The following is a 9,718-nucleotide window of genomic DNA, read 5'->3' as shown; positions in this document are numbered from 1 at the left end:
TCCATTGAGGAAAAATCTTCTTGCCACTCCCTAGTATGATCAGGGAATAAAATCTCCTCAAATGGTGAAGCAAAGGGATTCACTATTTGCTTTAACTTATGCCTAAATGTCTTGATATTTTGAGACTTGACTAGGGAAACACGTTGAGTTCTCCTGTTTACAAGAAGAAAGATGGAAGAGTTCATGATATAGGTGAACCATCAGATGATCAGACAACTTTTGTTGCATTTGGACTACCTATTTCCTGATTCTGAACCTTGTTCTTAGTATTTTAGATAGTTATAATAATAAACACTTAGTGATGGAAACACTGCGGGTAGACATAATATAAATGCGCTGCTGATTCTTTCTTTGTCAGCCCAGCCTATCTGGATCTATTGTCTTTTTTCTCTACATTGTTGTTGCTGTTTTTGTTCCCTTGTAATTTAGTCCTTAGATTCCATCAGTAGAGCCCCTAGGGTAACTAGCTCTGAGTTGGGCCAATGGGAGAGATCAAGAGCATAACACAGGGGAGAGTAAGAGGAAAGTATCTAAACCTCTTTTCCATTTTTCTCCCAGTTTCATAATGAAGTGCTAAGGGGGCTGCATCCTTCCAAGGAAATTTCCTGCTGAGGTGTAGGTTGAGAAGGTGGGCTGGGCATTCTTCCTGGATCTAGTTTCTCTGGACTCCTGACAGTAGCGTTTGAGTTGGCCTCGTCAGGTCTGGGAAGAAAATTGCATTCTAGACTTAGCCTCCAGAGACTTCAACTTCTTGGACTGATTTCTTTAACTCTGACTGCATTCTCTTTATAAATTTGTTCCGTTAAATTCTCTTTAGTTGACACATCTGAGTAGAATTTTGTCTCTCATCCTTACCCACACCAGGTGTCACACGCTAGTTATTCAATAAATGCTGCAGTAGAATATGCATTTCTGGCTTCAGTATTGCTGAGTCCTAAAAGGGCCATTGAATCATCATCCTTCTGGATCACAGATCACTTGCAGAATAAACACAGGAATCAGAGATTAACATTACTCGGATTATCTCATATAAAATTGGATTTGAGAATGTGTGTTTGACATGTTTTTCTGTTCCCTTTTCTTTGACAACTGGAATCACCCAGGCACAGCAAAGCAGTGAGATAACTACTGCTCCCTCCTCCCCTTTCCAGAGCCAAGACCACGCAGGGTGTCTGACTGAGATGGGACTTTGTTACCCATCGCCTGTAAGTAAGTAGGTGTAAGTGGAGAGTATCTGAAGTGTACTTCACGTCCCAGTGTGTTTACAGTTGTTTCCAGACGTGTTTGGCTTGGAATAAACATGAGGTGCCAGTGCACTCTCTGCAGGACGGTACAGCAGAGTACACAAAAGCACAGTCGGTTGTGACTGGCCCTGTGAACACACATCTGCATCTTTGAAAGTTCACATGTAGAGGACCCATTGTATGTCAATGCAGTTTTGCAGTTTGTGGCAACATGGATGTACTTGGAGGGCATTGGGCTACTAAAACAAAGCAGAAAGAGACAAAAATAAATGATGCATGATATCACAAATAGGTGGATTATAAAAAAATACAGCAATGTTGTGAAGTAAACAGAAAAGAATCAGAGTCAGAGATATAGAGCCAATTAGTGGCTACCAGTGGGAGAAGAAAGCAGGGGAATGCAATACAGAATTAGGGGGAAAAAGAAGCTGTTATGAGCATATATAAAGTCACGTGTCTGACGCTTTAGAAAAATTCAAAGCACTACAGATTTTAAAGAATGGTTCAGCCAATAAAAATAATAAAAAATCATAACATAAAATATTTGCATGTATTAATAGTTGCTATTCAGTGGCTCATTCACTTCTGACTGTGACCCCATGGACTGCATCATGCCTGGCTTCCCTGTCCTTCACTGTCTCCCTGAGTTTGCTCAAACTCATGTCCATTGAGTCTGCAATGTCACCCAACCATCTTATCCTCTGTCACCCCCTTCTCTTCCTGACCTCAATCTTTCCCAGCATCAGGGTCTTCATATTAGGAGACAGAAGTTTAGAACCTTGAGTTCAACATCAGTCTTTCCAATGGATATCCAAGATTGATTTCTTTTTTTTTTTTTTTTTTTTTTTTTAATATTATTTTATTAGTTGGAGGCCAATCACTTTACAACATTTCAGTGGGTTTTGTCATACATTGACATGAATCAGCCATATAGTTACATGATGGACTGGTTTGATCTCCTGGCTGTCCAAGGGACTCTTCAAAGTGTTCTCAGCGCCGCAGTTCAGAAGCGTCAATTCTTCAGCACTCAGTCTCCTTTATGGTCTAGCTCAAGCGTCCATAAATGACTACTGGATAAACCGTAGCATTGTCAACATGGATCTTTGTTGACAAAGTGATGCTGCTGCTTTTAAATATGTTGTCTAGGCTTCTCAAACCTTCTCTTGCAAGGAGCAAGGACCTTTTAATTTCATGGCTACAGTCACTGTTAACAGTGGTTTTGGAGCCTAAGAAAATAAGATGTCATCATTTCTATTTTATCCCCATCTATTTGCTATGAAGTGATGGGACCTGATCACACGATCTTAGTTATTGGAATATGAGTTTTAAGCCAGTTTTTTCACTCTTCTCTTTAACCTTCATCAAGAAGGTCTTCAGTTTCTCGTTGCCTTCTGCCATAAGGGTGGTGTCACCTGCATATATGAGGGTATTGTTATTTCTCTGGTCAATCCTGATTTCACCTGGTACTTCAGCCAGTCCAGCATTTTGCATGATGTGCTCTGCAAATAAGTTAAATAAGCAGGGTGACAATACACAACTTTATCACAGCTTTATCATACTCCTTTCCAAATGTTGAACCTGTTTGCTGTTCCATGTCAATTCTCTTGCTTCTTGACCTGCATACATCTGTCTCAGGAGGCAGGTAAGGTGTTTTGGTATTGTTCTGGTGTTCTCATCTCTTTGAAAGCTTTCAACAGCTTGTTGTAACTACACAGTCAAAGGCTTTGGCATAGTCAATGAAGCAGAAGTGTATGTTTTTCTGGAATTGCCTTTGTTTTTCTATGATCTGATGGATGTTGGCAATTTGATCTCTGGTTCCTCTACTTTTTCTAAATTCAGCTTGTGCTTGTGGAAGTTCTCAGTCCATATACTCCTGAAACTTAACTTGAAGGATTTTGAACATTAGGTTGCTAGCATGTGAAATGAGTGTAACTGTGTGGCAATTTGAACATTTCTTTTCATTGGTCGTCTTTGGGATTGGAATTGAATCTGACCTTTTCCAGTCCTGTGACCACTGCTGAGTTTTCCAAATTTGCTGGCCTTTTAGGTGCAACATTTTAACAATATCATCTCTTAGGAATGAGACAGTTCAGCTGAAATTTCTTCACCTCCACTAACTTTGTTCATGGTAATGCTTCTAAGACCCACTTGACTTCACACTCCGGGATCTAACTCCAGGTGAGTGATCACACCATGATGGCTATCTGAGTCATAAGACCTTTTTTGTACAGTTCTTCTGTGTATTTTGCACCTCTTCTTCAAATCTGTTGATTCTGTTAGGTCCTTAACATTTCTGCCCTTTTTTGTGCTCATCTTTGCATAAAATGTCCCCTTGGTGTCTCTAGTTTTCTTGAAGCCCTCTCTACTCTTTCCCAATCTATTGGTTTCCTCTATTTCTTTGCCTTGTGTACTTAGGAAGACTTTTGTATCTCTCCTTGCTGTTCTCTGGAACTCTACTTTCACATGGGTAAATCGCTCCTTTTTTCCTTTGTCTTTTACTTCTCTTCTGACCTATTTGTAAAGCCTCCTAAAACTTTTGCCTTGTTGCATTTCTTTTTCTTGGGGAAAAAGAAAAAGTAACTGCCTCCTGTACTATGGAACCTCTGCCCATAATTCTCCAGACACTGCCTATCAGATCTTGTCCCTTGAATCTGTTTGTCACTTCCACTGTATAATTAGAAATCTACAAATTATTAAACTTAGAACTAGGATATTGTTCACCATAGACAAGATCCAGTACAAAGGAAAATGTTCTCAATCATTGTTTAAAAACTATCAAGCATTTCAAGACAACGAGAGTAGAGCATGAAATGTAATTAATGGGCTTCTGAAAACAGAAGCATGCTAACTGCACAAGCTGGATCTGCATGAAGCTTGCCATTTCTGCAGCACAGTTTGTAAGCAGAGTTGCCAATGAAGTATGAAGGGAAAAAGGAAAGTATCCTAAAACCTACAAAATTATTTTTAAATGGAAAATAGAAAGGAAAATTGCACCCCAAATCAAGTGTTAAATACTTGTGTAGTGTGTGTGCTCATTCACTAAGTTGATTCTCACTCTTTGCAGCCCCATGGATGTAGCCAGCAGGCTTCTCTGTCCATGGAAATTTCACTGGCAAGAATATTGAAATGGGTAGCCATTTCTCCTTCTTTGCAGCCAAAGACAGAGAAGCTCTATACAGTCAGTAAAAACAAGACCTGGAGCTGACTATGACTCAGATCATGAACTCCTTATTGCCAAATTCAGACTTAAACTGAAGAGAGTAGGGATAACCACTAGACCATTCAGGTATGACCTAAATCAAATACCTTATGAATATACAGTGGAAGTGAGAAATAGATTTAAGGGACTAGATCTGATAGACAGAGAGCTTGATGAACTATGGATGGAGGTTTGTGACATTGTACAGGAGACAGGGATCAAGACCATTCCCATGGAAAAGAAATGCAAAAAGACACAATGGTTGTTTGAGGAGGCCTTACAAATAGCTGTGAAAAGAAAAGAATAAAGCAAAGGAGAAAAGGAAAGATATTCTCATTTGAATGCAGAGTTCCAAAGAATAGCCGGGAGAGATAAGAAAACCTTCCTCAGTGATCAGTGCAAAGAAATAGAAGAAAACAACAGAATGGGAAAGACTAGAGATCTCTTCAAGAAAATTAGAGATAACAAGGGAACATTTCACGCAAAAATGGGCTCAATAAAGGACAGAAATTGTATGGACCTAACAGAGGCAGAAGATATTAAGAAGAGGTGGCAAGAATACACAGAAGAACTGTACAGAAAAGATCTTCATGACCGAGATAATCACAATGTTGTGTCACTCACCTAGAGTCAGACATTCTGGAATGTGAAGTCAAGTGGGCCTTAGGAAGCATCACTACAAACAAAGCTAGTGAAGGTGATGGAATTCCAGTTGAGCTATTTCAAATCCTGAAAGATGATGTTGTGAAAGTGCTGCACTCCATATGCCAGCAAATTTGGAAAACTCAGTAGTGGCCACAGGACTGGAAAAGGTCTGTTTTCATTCCAATCTCTAAGAAAGGCAATCCCAAAGAATGCTCAAACTACCGCACAATTGCACTCATCTCACACGCTAGTAAAGTAATGCTCAAAATTCTCCAAGCCAGGTTTCAGCAATACATGAACCAAGAACTTCCAGATCTTCAAGCTGGTTTTAGAAATGGCAGGGGAACCAGAGATCAAATTGCCAATATCCTCTGGATCATCGACAAAGCAAGAGAGTTCCAGAAAAACATCCATTTCTGCTTTATTGACTACACCAAAGCCTTCGACTGTGTGGATCACTATAAACTGTGGAAAATTCTGAAGAAGATGGGAATACCAGGCCACCTGACCTGCCTCTTGAGAAACCTGTATGCAGGTCAGGAAGCAACAGTTAGAACTGGACATGGAACAGTACTAGTTCCAAATAGGAAAAGTAGTACATCAAGGTTGTATATTGCCACTCTGTTTATTTAACTTATATGCGGAGTACATCATGATAAACCCTGGGCTGGAAGAAGCACAAGCTGGAATCAAGATTCCCGGGAGAAATATCAATAACCTCAGATATGCAGATGATACCACCTTTATGGCAGAAAGTGAAGAGGAACTAAAAAGCCTCTTGATGAAAGTGAAGGAGGAGAGTGAAAAGTTGGCTTAAAGTTCAACATTCAGAAAACTAAGATCATGGCATCTGGTCCCATCACTCGTGGGAAATAGATGGGGAGAGAGTGGAAACAGTGTCAGACTTTATTTTTTTGGCCTCCAAAATCACTGCGGATGATGACTACAGCCATGAAATTAAAAGACACTTACTCCTTGGAAGGAAAGTTATGACCAAACTAGAGAGCATATTAAAAAGCAGAGATATTACTTTGCCAACAAAGGTCTGTCTAATCAAGGCTATGGTTTTTCCAGTGGTCACGTAAGGATGTGAGAGTTGGACTGTGAAGAAAGCTGAGCGCCGAAAAATTGATGCTTTTGAACTGTGGTGTTGGAGAAGACTCTTGAGAGTCCCTTGGACTGCAAGGAGATCCAACCAATCCAACCTGAAGGAGATAAGTCCTGGGTGTTCATTGGAAGGACTGATGCGGATCCTCTGTCCATGCGATTCTCCAGGCAAGAATACTGAAGTGGTTTGCCATTTCCTTTTCCACCCAATGTTGTAGTCATTTTCAATACAGTAAAGTAACACAAGCTAGTGACAAGACAAATTCTTTCAAGTCTCATAGGTGAATTACAGAAGAAAATGACAAGTCAATGAGAAACTTAGTTGAAAATTTTCTCTAATTGGTCAGAGAATACAATTATATTACATACCTCTGACTAAATATGTACCCGATTTGACAAACGATTTCTCTTGAAACACTTCCCTTATTGCTCTTTTAACATCTTTGTCCTGAAGGCTGTATATCAAAGGGTTTAGCATAGGACTCACAAAGACATAAAAAACAGCTGCAATTTTGGTCTGTTCTACAGATGCCTCAGAAGGCAGCCTCAGATACATCCAGAACAGTGTCCCATAAAACATAGTGACAACTGTCAGTTGAGACCCACAGGTGGAGAAGGTTTTGTACCTTCCTTCTGGAGAACGCATTTGCAGGATGGCTGTAAAGATGAAAGTGTTGGAGATGCGGATGATGGTGAGAGAAAACATGAGGTTGGAACCAGCCACCACGAACATGGCAGTTTCACTGACATAAGTATCTGAGCAGGCTAGGACTAAGAGTGGTGGGTCCACACAATAAAAGTTGTTCATTTCATTGGGTCCACAGTAGGAGAGATGGAGCATCAGGATGGTCTAGGTAAGACTATTTATAAAGCTATAAATGTAGGTAACAACGAGAGAGGCAGACGCCTCGGGACATTTTGCTGCCAAGGGTTTGCAGATGGCTATATAACAGTCATAAGCCATTGCTGTGAGAATATATCTATCTGTGAGCCCCAAGGAAATGAAAAGTCAAACTGTATAAAGCAAGCAAGGAAGGAATTTTTTTTTTCCTTAAATGACAAATTGACCAGCATCTGAAGAGTGACAGTGGTATCACAACAGAGATCTACAAAGGAGAGGTGGCTGAGGAGGAAGTACATTGGCATATGAAGCTTTGAGTCAGTTCTGATTAACAAAATCATGCTCACATTGCCGATGACTGTGATCAGGTAGATGACTAGGAAGACCACACAAAGGACAGGTTGCAGCTCAGTTCAATCTGTCAGTCCCAGGAGAATAAACTCAGTCACCCCTGTGCAATTTTCCTATAACATTGTGTTTGCTCAGCTTCCAAAGATTTCTAAAATAAAGGAAATAAAAATTAATTGGTCCTTGTCCCCCCCCCCCCCCCCCGCAATTCACAGGGTGTTATCTGATGCCTACCTCTCTCAAAATTGTAAAGGGCTTATTCATGTCAACGTATGGCAAAAACCACTATAATATTGTAAAATAACTAGCATCCAATTAAAATAAGTGAATTCATTTAAACAAATAACCTAGGAGACTTCTGTGGCAATCCAGTGGTCCTACAATGCAAGGGGTGAGGGTTTAATCCCCAAATAGGAAGCTAAGATCCCACATGACTCATTGACAAAAAAACAAAATATAAAACAGAAGCCACATTGTAAGAAATTTTGTAAATACTTTAAAAATTGTCCACATTGAAAAATTCTTAAAAACACACACACACACACACGCACACACAGAGAAATATCCTAGCATGCATTTGGTGTTTTCAATAGCTAACTTAATGTAGAGTTCCTTTACATAAAAGTAGTCATATTTTCAAATGCTTTCCCACAAGTCTTTTCCTATATGAAAATATTTTACCTCTTCTGCAATTCATTCTCATGAATTGGTCACTGACATTTCCTTTAAGCATTGCTTTTCTTTGAAATTATGATCCCTTGTTTTCAGTATAATTTTGGTGCAGTGTCTAAAAAGTCAATGAAGCTCATGCATTTTCTCAGCTGATGGACTTAAGGAAGTAGAACAGATGGATACTTGCATAACCAGTGTCCGTCTACCTGCCACTCTAACCTCAGGGTCGTTTTAAGTTAATCCCTCCCATCACAACAGAAAGTGATGCCTGTTCACTTTATCTACTCTTGCCTGCCTCAAGCGACCCTCACATCACCAAAGCTTGTTTCCCTTTTAAGACATCTCAGGATATCCTTAGCTTTGTATATTATAGCCAATTATTGAGAGCATACATTGGTTAATGGGACACAAAATTAAGTCAATTCTTTTTTCTATAAAGACAGATAAGCATACATTACACAACAATGTGTGTATATTTTTATACAAACACACACACATATATCATTGATATTAAATATTAAAGGAGGGAGTAATAGGGAAAAATAATGTATTAAAAGTTTCCTCTTAGGGGAGGAGACATTTATTTTAAAATAATTATCAGACACATCCCCAAAACATAATGATTTTGCTGAAACTATCCTTTATTTTAACTCTTGCAGAGGGTAAGAATAAACTCTATGATAGAAACTTGATTCAAGTTCTTTAAAACATGTAAATGGTCACACTGATAATAAAAATCATATTACCTATAAGACTGATATTATGTGAAAAATCATAAGGTGCACTTCTCAACTTTTGTGAATGATAAAGGACACCATAAAGGCAATGCTGGAAAGATCTATACTTTTGTTCAATAGCAGGAAATGACCAAGTACGTCATTGTTACAGCGACTCATTAAAAGCTACAGTACTGGGATGGACACAGGTCACGTTTAAAGCACTTTGTGAATGAAGACCCACCCCTGCTTTCTCACCCATTCACACTACTTCATTATCCTACTGAGATACTTGAATTTATTAGCCAGGGTGGTAAAATGCAAGTGAAAGTGAAAGTCACTCAGTCGTGTCCAACTCTTTGTGACCCAATGAACTATACAGTTCACCCTCTTTTGTGGGGGGAAACATATATCACTTGCATCAGGTGAAAGTTGGTGGCAGTTAGAGGGGGCAATATAGGAGAAAGTGGACTTCACTGGTTGCCCAGATGGTTAAGAAATGCCTGCAAAGGAGGAGACATGGGTTCAATCCCTGATTCGGGAAGACTCTCCGGAGTAGGGAATGGCTACCCACTCCAGTACTCTTACCTTGAGAAGCCCATGGACAGAGGAGCCTGGTAAGCTATGGTCCATGCAAAGATTTGGACATGACTGAGTGACGAGCACATTCACTTTTTTTTCACTTTCATAGTAGCAAGGACTCAATAACAGCAATTACTTAGCTGATGATGTAGGTACCACTAATATTTTTTTACCCACATTACAGAGAAAGAGAAGAAAACTAACTGTTAAAGAAGAACTTTGCCTAAATTATAAAATAATAATGATTTTCATACAGCTTTCAATGAAGAATGTTTCTGACATTGTACTTACTCTAAATATGTGCTGTTATTTTTTTATGCAAACTCAGATTTTTTTTATTGATTCACTTTAGAATTATTTATAA

At 39.3% G+C, this 9,718-nt stretch overlaps 1 pseudogene; it reads right to left on the bottom strand.

Moving 5' to 3' along the window:
• Positions 1 to 1,125: 1,125 nt before the first annotated feature.
• LOC136175664 (olfactory receptor 5M10-like) lies at positions 1,126 to 7,509 on the bottom strand (annotated as a pseudogene).
• Positions 7,510 to 9,718: the final 2,209 nt, after the last annotated feature.

This window comes from Muntiacus reevesi, chromosome 9 (genome assembly GCF_963930625.1).
Source record: "Muntiacus reevesi chromosome 9, mMunRee1.1, whole genome shotgun sequence".
Lineage (NCBI taxonomy): Eukaryota > Metazoa > Chordata > Mammalia > Artiodactyla > Cervidae > Muntiacus > Muntiacus reevesi.
This window is presented reverse-complemented; position numbering and strand designations above follow the sequence as displayed.